This window comes from Branchiostoma belcheri, unplaced genomic scaffold (assembly GCF_001625305.1).
Source record: "Branchiostoma belcheri isolate BF01 breed outbred unplaced genomic scaffold, Haploidv18h27 scaffold78, whole genome shotgun sequence".
Classification (NCBI taxonomy): domain Eukaryota; kingdom Metazoa; phylum Chordata; class Leptocardii; order Amphioxiformes; family Branchiostomatidae; genus Branchiostoma; species Branchiostoma belcheri.
In genome coordinates, this window is record NW_017804442.1 from 1,609,929 (window position 1) to 1,622,117 (window position 12,189).

Genomic DNA, 12,189 nt, shown 5'->3' on the forward strand with positions numbered 1-12,189 from the left:
TCCCTCCCTTGAGTTTTAGAGACACCACGCTGATTTTACCTGGTAAGCTGGAGAAATGTACGCCACGCTTGTCTTGCTGGCGATCCCTGTGTCCGGTAGCTTCCGCCATGTTTGGAACAGCGGTGTGATACCAGCTGGCAGGGTGTAGCTCCACTGCAGGTCGGCGTTCGAACCCGCTGTGGCGTAAACGGTGCCGCCATCTTGGATTCCTGAAGGTCAAAGGATTCCAATTTGAAAAATGAATAACGTGGCTTAACTTGCGCAACTAAAACTATAAATGAAGAAGAATTTGGATAAAAATTGATGTACAGATTCATCAGTCGCACGTGTACACTGGGTCCTTCCATCACTAAATTGACCATTATGTCTGTTATACGAGCAATGTCATTGAACAAGCCTGCTCACAATTGAACTAACAAAGTAAGGGCACAATTCGACACCCTGGAGAGTTTGTGAAATATTAGATACTGACTCCAAAAGCCACTTATGTCACACACACTACAATCATCGAGGAAGAAAATAAAAGATGAACAGCACAGAGGCGAAGAAAAACGCCCCTGTGGCGTTGCCAAAAAGACGCGAGCAAAACATTACTAACGTTACCGTGAGAACCGCAAACACAGTCGGTATGTTATCTACACAGGGGTCAAAGTAGCAAAGATCAAAGGCTCCGACAAACCGACTTGTCTTGAGACAAACGACTGTAGGTGAATATTTTCAATCCACGCCAGTATAACAACAAGGTAGAAGATGAAGTCGTAGATTGTATTTTATACAGTAACGGGAGGGGTCCTAATTCCGACCTATGTTCCATGCAAACGCACATGCCTTTAGTAATGGTTTGTCTGACCCAAAACTCGCGCAACACGAGCTTTTAATATTTGTAGATAAAGATAACAACGATTGAAGCTAAACAGCTGTGTATTTTACTTCAGGTCAGCGCCTTGCACCCAAGCGTAATGGTTCGCGAAACTTACGGCATGTTTTTCGTCATTCTGCCGGTGGAACGTTCTATCGCAAAAGGGGTGCCCTAATTCCGACCTAGTATTTAACAAAGGTCAATCTGAGGAGAGAGTTTAGTATTTAAAATACACAAATTATGACTAAAACAATCTACAACTATTTTTCTGTCCCAAACAAGTCTTCTTTTTACCATGACGCGACTTGCTCCAAAGCGGCTGTTTCAAAATCAAAGCTGCGTTTTTTGACACGCTCGTCAACCACCGAACAAGCGTCTGTTATCGGAGCGTGCAAAGTGGAACAAACTTTGTGAGATTACCGATATCAACACAGAAACTTTGTCCATTCTTGTGGTTATTTATAGGCAAGTGCTCCCATGCATAATGCCGCGACAATGATTTTTCAAACTAGTACGGAATTAGGGGTATGTCGGAATTAGGGGCCCCCCGTTAATGATAGATAAATCTTTTTGAATATATTACAAGAACGTTTCCATGCTTGAAATCCTTGAGTAGTATTCAACAAGTCATATTTCTTATGCGCTTTTTTCATCCTGTATTGAATAGAACCATTTCAAAATTATAGTTTTAACATCACAAAGAAACGAGAAGCTGAACCTCTTTTAATAGAGTAGTTTTAGAGCTAATGTAGTTAGATTAGTATCAGTAGTCCTGTTTGTACTACAAACATGTATATACCTTATCATCTGTTCGCCTGTACTTAGCCCGATAGGGCATGAATGTACAATAAAGGTTATCTAATGTAAAAATACATCTTATCGACCGACGTCACATAATGTTTACAAGGCCCAGTAGAGCTTATTTTCTCACACTTTAATTGAAAGACAATCAACACAGCAGAAGTACATAAGAAAGAAGACAGAAGAAAGATGTCCAGACTATGCATGATGCACAAAATGACTAATAAACTGGTGGATGTCCCAACTACTAAGTACTAGTACCTAATACCTAACCCAGAAGAGAACAAGAAATAGCCATGCCTTCAAGTACCAGAGTTGAACTCACTGTCACCAAGTACAATAGGGGCATTGTCCATAGATAGCTTTAAACAATGTCTAGAGCTAGACGTTCAAGGGTTAGGTGTAACTAGTCGATCGGTGTAATATAGCCAGCTGTCGCCGCGCCGCGTGCCTGCGAAGCTGGTGTGTTACGCCGAAAGGCGGTTATACCGGCTATACAGATACAGAAGCTGGTGTGTTGCGCCGAAGGGCGGTTATACCGGCTATACAGATACAGAAGCTGGTGTGTTGCGCCGAAGGGCGGTTATACTTGCTATACAGATACAGAAGCTGGTGCGTTACGCCGAAAGGCGGTTATACCGGCTATACAGATATAGATACAGATACATAAATCGTGACTCCTGCATTGCGTTGACTTCTGAATTGTGCCTCCGATCAATAAAACACAGGACAAGCACAATACATACAAAAACACAATTTAGACATGAAAAAAAACTAAGCCTGCCCGTCTGACTAATATAACGTTACGGTTGGATGGCGAAGGAACTAGTTACACAGTCATGTTATGTATGTTTGTTTTTATGTTTGTCCGTGTCTTAGAGACCCTGATACATGTGTACCTCCGGAGTACCGTTAAGACCGACATGTGTATCAGGGCCTGACAACTGGTACCGAATCATGGAGTAGGTGACGTGGTTTTTATTATGTTCCATCATGTTTCTCCTTCTCCTGCAATTTCTTTAAATGGATTCATCTCTGTCATTTTTGGGCCAAATAACATGAAATTTAGCATGAAGGTAGAGTGGGCAAAAACTCACAGGCGTTTTTTTCTTTATTTTTTTGTTGTTGCCATTTTCAGAAAAAAAAATACATTTTGGGATATGGAGCCCTGGTAAGAAAACCAAATGACCTGAAATACCATGGGGATACCGTGGACATACGTCTACAAAACCTCATTCAAGCTTTTGACATAAACCACTTTAAAGACCAGTATAGACTATTGGCAGCCATCGTAGGATAGATCCATTTTTTGGGTATGGGGGATGTGGTGAAGCCATCTGCTGCATTTGCTCCCGAGCAAATGTCGGCCTTCCTAGTCTTCAGATAATATTTACGGATCGACCATTGACCACTTTTTAAAAGAGGAGGCAATGCCATCATTAATTCAGGTGAATATTTGTAGTTTTGCCGACACTGACCGGGCACTTTGCGGAGGGAAACTATCAAAAAAAGTACACATCGACTGGCATCATTTAGTTCGAGAGGTGTGTGTGGTGAAAGCTAGCCCTTGTCCTGCTGTGCGCAACATATGTCGCGCGGCACATACAGTACCATCTATATAGCACCCTGTATAGGTACGATTTGGGGGTATTTCTCGTGCAACGCATCACACCGCAGCGAAACGCAACGAATGCGGAAGTAACTATGCCACTGCAGGGCAAAAAAATTGAGGGTCTATGATCTAATTAAGACATGAAAATATTGAAAAATATTGTGCCAGGAAAGCCAGCAGGACAAGGGCTAGTTTTCTATCTGAGGTTAAGCTTATTCTGCGAGATTTTTATTTAACGCGTTTTAAGAGTTCCTCATTTTTTTTTGTTTTGTTACCTTTTCATGCCTATTGCACCAGATCCAATACACGCACAATCTCGGCAGGTGAATAGTATAGTCACTAGCCTAGAGGCCGCCTGGGCAATACGCCAGACAACGTGTATATTATTAACGTCCTGTCCTGAAGTGCTAACTAAACACGTACCTCATAGAGCTTGAATGCAATGTTTGACTTAACTTAGGCCAAAGCAAGTTATTTTTATGAATGACAACGCGCGCAAGGAGTTTCGCCTGATTTGGGGAAAAACAAGAAATTTTGTTGTCCTCTGACAGTGGTCAACATGCTGAAAATGGGCCAAGATGTCTGTTGCCATGCCGGAACGTGGATAGCAGATAACTATAAAGAGAGGAGACAAGACAAGGACAAGATAAAATGTTTCGTCTTTTACTTTGAAGCAGTGATGCATTTCATTCCTTTTATATGTGATGGTGGCTGTGTTTATAAATGTGTCGATCCCACTGGATCAAAACCATTTGTACAAATATGATTAAAATCTTTCATTTTTTTCAAAGTTGTTTCAGTGAGAAATGGATGTTGTAATAGTTGTCTATTAACTGAGCTAATATGTACTCTGCGGCGGATGTCATCCATAAAATTTACCTGCTGTGGCCTTATTAAACTTAGAGACAAGCAAGGTTTTATCAAACTGCACTTTGTCCGACTGAAATTCTTTGATTGCCGTGTACACTGTGATTGTGAAGTAGTGATCGATTGAAATGTTAGCCCATGTTGTGAGAATGAGAGCGCTCGGCTCGTCACCTGTCCGGTATTTAACCTTTCACTAAGCTCGTCGACTTAAGGCTCGATTGTAACGGTGAATAAAATGGTAGCAATTTATCATGAAAACCCTTTTAAAAGAGTTAGTGATTGTTAACACCGTAATCTTCTGATAGGGGCTGCCATTGTTAAGTGTTCAACTCGGATTTTGCGTTTGTGTACATTTTTTGTAGTCTCTACCAGGCTTCAGAAGCGTTAAGCGTCTGGAAAGAGTAAAAATTGGCTCTTCGTGTCTGGCAAACCATACTCCTTTAGTAGACCAACTCCCCTGGCATGTTATCTGTCTATTTTCCACTCTTTCCAGCCGCCACTGAAGCCTGGTAGAGGCTAACTTTTCGGTCGGACAAGCCATTCTCGTCCTACATTGCTTAATTTTATCACTTGATTTTCAGCGAGACAGTTGTTTTGATTAAATATTTCAAGGATAATTTTTTCTGTCACAAAACAGCTGAATTTTGAACGACAGTTCCAATGATTCACCTGTGGTTGTGTGTGTCACACATAGTTCAGTTGTAACAAAAAAAGTTATATGCAGTTTTGGCTACCATGGGTTGCATATCACCGACTGTTTAACACTGCCATAGTAATACCAACAAACTTGAAAGACTTATCTAATACAACGATGATCAAACCCTATTCTTTACTTCTCTATTATTTTCAAACCTGGATACAGGACAGTATACATTTAGGCGGTACCGCCGATTTAAATAATTCATTTTATCTAATAAGGTACATTTAAAACAGCAAAAAGCATTTGGATGATAAACAACAAACAGTGTCAAACAAACCTATATCTACAAGCGCTTGAAAAGGAGGAAAACAAGTGAATAGCAAAGTTCTTTCTATCACAACCATTTATTTTTCAAGCCGACGTTTCGATGACCTTCTGTCATCTTCATCAGGGCAATTCTGACTGGTTTACTTTGCACAGTCAGAATTGCCCTGATGAAGATGACAGAAGGTCATCGAAACGTCGGCTTGAAAATTAAATAGTTGTGATAGAAAGAACTTTGCTATTCAGTCGTTTACCAACCTGATGACAATATTTACAGAGGGAAAACAAGTTTGACAGTTTGCATGGTACTCTGTCCTGTTAATCTCACATGTTTGTCCGAGTCCGTTTCTGACCAGTGTTGCAGACAGTAAGCGGTAGAACCCATTGAAATGGGTAATTTTACGTAATTAGGCTCGTTTGAATTGTACGAAGCGCTAGAAAGGTACATATTAAGGTGTCAAGCAGCATCAAGCAAACCTAGAAGTGCTTAGAAAGAAGTAAACAATGAAAAATGACCAAGCTTGGCAGCTTGTCTCATAGTTTGTTTAGTTTGTCTCACCTGTTTGTCCGAGTCCGGTCCTGACCAGTGTTGGAGACAGGAACGCGACGATTAGAGTCGTCTGTAGCAGCCGACAGGCCGCTGGCATGTTGATCCGTGCCGTGTCTTCGTACGGTAACGGTTCGTAGTAGTTTTTCTGGATCAGAAGTTTGATGGTTCGAGTCCCGGGTTGTTTATATAATACTCGTCTTCAGCTTCGAACCCCAAAGTGCTCGCTCGTGTAAACTAAAATGGCATAGTTTCCGTGTTGGTTGTGTCTTCGTACGGTAACGGTTCACAATAAGGCTCTTCTGGATCAAAGGGTTGGTGGCTTGAGTCCCAAGTTGCTACTCGTCTGAGCTCCGATCCCCAAAGTGCTCGCTCGTGTAAACTAAAATGTCATGTTGATCCGTGGTGTTTCTTCGTACGGTAACGGTTCACAATATGGATATTCTGGATCAGAAGGTTGGTGGTTCGAGTCCCGGGTTGTTACTCGTCTCAGCTCCGATCCCTAGCCTGGTATGCTCGCTCGTGTAAACCCGCGTTTCCTTGTTTGAAAAGTGCCACACGCACCACTGGCACTGCGCACGAGAGTTTAAAGAGTTCACCACATTTCCTGACGAAAGTAGGGTGTGCCCACGTTGCACACAACTCTATCTCAACTCAAAATCTATTAGAGCTGATTGTTTGTAGCGTTTCAGAAGTCCAAGACCAGGACCTGTAGTGTTGGCGCTCCTGTCAACTCAAACACGTCGTTTCCTTGCTTGAAAAGTGCCACACAGGGTGTTTAGTCTACTGACGAATGTAGGGTGTGCCCACGCGTCGCACGCAACTCCTCAAAATCTATTAAAGCTGATTGCTGGTAGCGTTTTCAACTCCAAGACTAAGACCAAGACCTGTACTGTTGGCGCTAGCTCGTGTTAACTCATATCCGTCGTTTCCTTGCTTGGAGAACGCTGCTATCTAGCGCACGGGCGCTATTCAAGTCAAACCCAAAGAGACCACCACATTCCCTGTACGGTACCCACGCACGCACACGACTTCTAAATATTTATCAAAGTTTGCCTTCAACTGTAGATTTCTCAACTCCGTAGCCTGTCAACCAGACCACCGTGAGCTCTGCGCTATCCCTTCGGCGCCGAGAGCGTTTGGGGCCGCCAACCCGGCCTCAATTACTTAGGGGGCACAACAGAAGACTGAGCGTAATACAGGAAGTCAGCGGATACAGGGAAACCAGCTGGAGATAGGTCCGTGGTACAACTCGCCTGTGCTTGATAAAGGCCGGGGTCGAAAAATTACCGCCAAGCCGACCAAAGGTTTGGTACCCAGGCTATCAACTCCGAGGCTCAGGGCTGGTGTCGTTGACCGTTCGTGCGCCGGTTCACCGCCTCTGCTGCGTCGGGCTACGCTGGCAACGAGAGAGTTTGTTTGCCCGTTTCTCCAGGCAGTCACCGTATGACGTCACACCAGGAAATCAGTGCTCGAACCTAGAGTGACGTAATCCCAGCCTAAGGTGCGCCGAGGTTAGCCTCTACCAGGCTTCAGGAGGCGACTGGAAAGAGTAGAAATCGGCCAGATAGAGAGATAGCATGCCGGGGAGTTGGTCTGCTGGAGAGAACAGTTTGCCGCACCCAGCAGACCAACTCCCCGGCATGCTATCTCTCTCTATTTGGCCGATTTCTACTCTTTCCAGCCGCCTCACGAAGCCTGGTATAGAGGCTACGCCAAGTTAAGTGGCGCTTTGAAAGTCATTAAAAGAGGTCACTGGCTTTTCTCGGTAGTTTTTTCTTATCGTCAGGATGTGCTCAGAGTACTGGTATCTGTACGGGTGCGGTACGGGTGCGGTAATTCTGTCCTTTGTTCTCTGTACAGGTGTGACAATGAGCTAAACATAACACCCTGAGGGAGGGATTGGTATTTCCCGTCTTTTGGCTGATGTACGTAATTCTTAGTCTCTACCAGGTTTCGGTAGGTGGTCGGAAAGGGTAGAAATCGGCCAAATAGGGAGATAACATGCCAGGGGAGTTGGTCTGTTGGAGAGAACAGTTTGCTGCTTTTCGGGAGGCTACGTCATTCTTTGAGCAGCCGCGGAAGTTCGTACACTCTATGTAATTGAATATTCAGTGTCAAGTGACGGGTTTTATTCGCATAAGTGGCGGCGCTAACATAAGTTACCTAAATTGAGCCCGTCGTCACTTCGTCCTGTACCCTCATTTTGTTTATTGTATGTTAAAATAAAAAGTGACGGGAAAATGTTTCCGTATATACCATTGTCGACGGTCGGTTCTACGACATAGCCTCAAGACAGTATCTATTAGCCAGAGAAGGTCGCCAGCCACCGTTGGTGGGGTAGCGACAAAAATACGGCCATATATGAAAAGCAAGCGATCTTCCCCCACGACCTCTGCTTGGAGAGTACCAAGGGAGTTGGTCTGCTGGAACGGCAAACTGTTCTCTCCCAGCAGACCAAGTCCCCTGGCATGTTATCTCTCTCTATTTGGCCGGTTTCTACTCTTTCCAGCCGCCTCCCGAAGCCTTGTAGAGGCTACGCCAAGCTAAGTGGCGCTTTGAAAGTCGTTCGGGGTCACTGACATTTCTCGGTAATTCTTTGCATCGGCTGGATGTATACTAGTATCCTGTTAAAGTGCTGTGCAGGTGCGTCAAAGAGCTAAATATAACATACTGAGGGGCTGGCATTTCTCGGTAGTTTTTTGTATCGGCTGGATGTGCTCAGAGTATCTAGTTACCGTGAGTGGGTGAGTGAATTAGCTACTCTTTCCAGCCGCCTCCCGAAGTCTGGTAGAGGCTATTGGTAGAGTACTGCACGTACCACCTGTGCGAGTTTACGTCCCAGAAGTGCGCTGTTTGCCAAACTCAAGAACGTGGCGCGAGGTTTGGTCACGGCGTCTTGGTAACTGAAATACTCGTATCTGTTTTGCTGGCGGGATAAGTGTAACGTTTATGTTTTTGAGAGTGTGCCGAAATCAATGAAGTTTTCCGAGTAGTGTTTCTCACTTGTTGATTCATTCATTCATTCATTCATTCATTCATTCATTCATTCATTCATTCATTCATTCATTCATTCATTCATTCATTCATTCATTCATTCATTCATTCATTCATTCATTCATTCATTCATTCATTCATTCATTCATTCATTCATTCACACACTAACGCGCGCGCGCGCACACACACACACACACACACACTAACACACACGCGCGCGCGCGCACACACACACACACTAAAACACATTTAAGAAATAGATAAAAATGGACAGAAACTATGAAGATCATTTTTCCTGCTGTTTTATTTAATACAACATCCGCTTCTCTAGTTAGATTCTAAATCAGACCAAAAACAAATCTCAACACACTTTCAAGGCACGCGTGTAGGTAATCTCCAAGCAGATCATACGGTGGCAAGGCAGTATCTATTGGCCAGAGGAGCAAGTAATTTTTATGGATGACATCAGCGCGCGTATTAATTTTCTCCTGATTTTGAAAAAAAAAGTCGGCTCTTTGACAGTGGTCAACATGCCAAAATGGGCGAAGATGTCTGTTGCCATACCGGAAGGTTGATGGCAGATAGAGGAGACTAGGCTTTGATTTAGTGTTTTGTCTTTAACGTTAATACAGTGATCTATTTCATTCTTTTTTATATGTAATCGTAGCTGTGTATATTTGATGTTACCACTGATATACAATAATTGTTGCAGTGAGAAATTAATGTTATAACAGTTGGCAGTAAACTTAGCACAATATAAGTATTATTCTTGTTTAACTAGGTATATATATTGAAAACCTCGTTAAACAATTATTATTAATTATGCCAAAATTTGAAAATGTTGGAATCTTGTTTTTTGGGGCCTGCCTTATTTTTTTTCCTCCTATCCCATTAGATTTGGAGTCTGTAGATTATGTCATTCATAAAATTTACATGCGTAAAATTTTCGGTGGCCGTACAAACTCCTCTGGCTAATGGATAGCTAGTACTGTCTTGGCACCGAAAGGGATCTGCTTGGACATTATATGTAGGCGGCCATTGGCTGCTTGTCGTCACGTGGATGGGTTCGGTCATGACGTCACTCAGGCCTACAGGAGTAAGCTGCCACGCCCTCCTGGGTGCAGTACATGCCGTCCAGACAGGAGGCGCTGCTGCACTGGTACGGGAACCCGCGGGCGACGGGAGAGGGGTCTAGGTGCACACAGTGTTCACGGGAGGATTTTTCATTCACAATGTTCTACACTAAAATATGAATACTAAGTACAGTACTTAATATTATGTGCTTCAAAAGATGGTAAGTTGCCTAAAATATATCAATACTTCAGAAAATTAAGAAAGCGTAGGTCACTTGAAATCACCCATCACAAAGACATGCATTTATGAATATTCGTATACTCACGGACGCAAACATAGTAGAACACAAAGTCCTGGCACACAAAACCATGTGCACACTGGATCTCGGAACACCAGTTCGTATCTAGAAAAAAAAAACAGACGAAAAAAAAGTAGGAAAACATTTAGACAGAATGTCTTGTCTCGGTCTGAGTATTGCAAGACGAAGGCATTCGCAAGAATATTAAAAAGATGCCAAGCATCACACCAATATTAGCACCATATAAAGCTCCATAGGATGGCTATGTGGCCCGGAACGTAACGTCGCACTGATAACCCTATCTAGACTGGGCTTTATGGATCCCTGGATCATTCAGTCCACACCAACGCCCGCGAACCCGTTTGGTGGCCCTAGCGCAAGCCATTCGGACATCACTGTTGGTGCGGGCACTTTTAGCCCCCCCCCCCCCACGTCTAGATACTTAACGAGGATGGCACTGACAGTCACGTTCGTCTTGCTGCAGCGCTACTGTATTCAGCACCGTGCCTATCTAGTTCTACGTCTGAATGGGTTAGAGTTAGGCATGGTTCTGGATAGTCTCTGCGCATACCAGAACGTAAATTTGGCGCTGGTACAGTGGACTTTAAGCGCCACCTTGCGACAAGGAGAGGTATTGTCCATTCAGACCCTGTAGATAGTTGCTGCGTCATTACGTACAAATGTCGGCAAGGTCCTAGTATTGAGTAGTTATTATTATACTTATTTATTTATTTATTTCAGCTTTATTTACAACAACATGTAAAAAGGTTGGGGGAAACAGGAACACTCCTTTTTAATGCCCCCACCAATATAAACTGATAAGGATTACATAGATTATAAACAAAATAAACAATAACAGAAATCATAACAACACTATTTACAAGGGTGGTGACAAAGAATTAACAAATCATATAATGAACTTTGAAGTAAAAAGAACGGCGAGCCAACGATAAATAATAAATCATTCGATAAGTAATAAATGATACATAACAGGTCAGCAGCAGTATGAGGAAAAACAGCAAATGAAAACAATAACGATAATGATAATGATAATAATAGTAATATCAATTAGTAACAACATTTGATTTGAAAAGGTACCTAGCAAAATAATTCAAATGAGTAATAAATAAATCATAATAATGATAACAAGATATCTGATTGGGGTGATTAGAATGGAGAACACTTGCGACAAGGACATTGAGTAAGCCAGGTGCATATATTGTTGGGATCGAATCTGTTGTTGGTAAGACAGAGATAGTAGACTAGGATTAATTTCTTAAAGGTGGTTGAAGAGGCTGTGGGGCATAATTTTAAAAGTCTAATATTAAGGGGTAAGGCGTTCCAAATGGGAACAACTCTTTGGAAGAAGAAATTTTTATAAGTAGTAGTGAGGCATTTTTTGGGTTGAAGCTTGGCCTGAGAACTAGATCTTAATGAAGTGTGAGGGTAAGTTATGTAGTGCTGAATATCTATTTCATAATGGCCTAGAAAACATTTAAACAGGAAGGATAGGTCAAGTAGTTCTCTGCGATAGGAAAGAGGTAAGAGAGAGCAGTTAATCAGTCGTTCCCTGTAATCCGATGTATAGTCGTTAAGAATATATTTTGTGGCACGTCTCTGGACTTTTTCAATTGTAGTGATTAGGTTATGATTGTGAGGGGACCAGATCATCGAACAGTATTCAAGTTTTGGCCTAACAAGGGTTACATATAGAGTTTTTTTGACGTTAACTGGGGCACGGTGACCAACAGACCTTTTAATAAAACCAAGGGTTGAGTTCGCCCTGGACGTGATACATTTAATGTGGTTCTTCCAAGACAGGAGGTGGGAGATAGATACTCCAAGGTCACTGAATTCTGTGACTGAGGAGAGCACATGACCCTCCATTTTGTATACATGGGACACCGGCATTTTAGACCTAGAGATTGTGAGAACTTTACATTTAGAGGTATTGAATTTCATCTTCCAAGTGTAGGTCCAGTCGACCATGCTGTCAATATCTCGTTGGAGAGAAATACTATCAGAAGGCGAAGTTATTTGTTTAAAACATTTGGAATCATCTGCGTACAGAGCCATAGGGCATTCTGTAGAAGACGGTAAGTCATTAATATATAATAAGAAAAGTAAAGGTCCCAAAATGGAGCCTTGTGGGACCCCAGACATAACAGGG

At 42.6% G+C, this 12,189-nt stretch overlaps 1 protein-coding gene across 1 annotated transcript in view; it reads right to left on the minus strand.

The window, feature by feature from the left end:
- Nucleotides 1-6,424, minus strand: part of LOC109485722 (fibroblast growth factor receptor 1-A-like) — a 25,862-nt gene extending 19,438 nt beyond the window's left edge. Inside the window, exons 1-2 of the mRNA XM_019789386.1 lie at nt 5,663-6,424; nt 40-209 (exon numbers count right to left, since the gene is read on the minus strand). The gene's annotated coding sequence lies outside the window, so the exon portion shown is untranslated. The remainder of the gene's footprint in view (nt 1-39; nt 210-5,662) is intronic.
- Between the last annotated feature and the right edge of the window lie 5,765 nt (nt 6,425-12,189).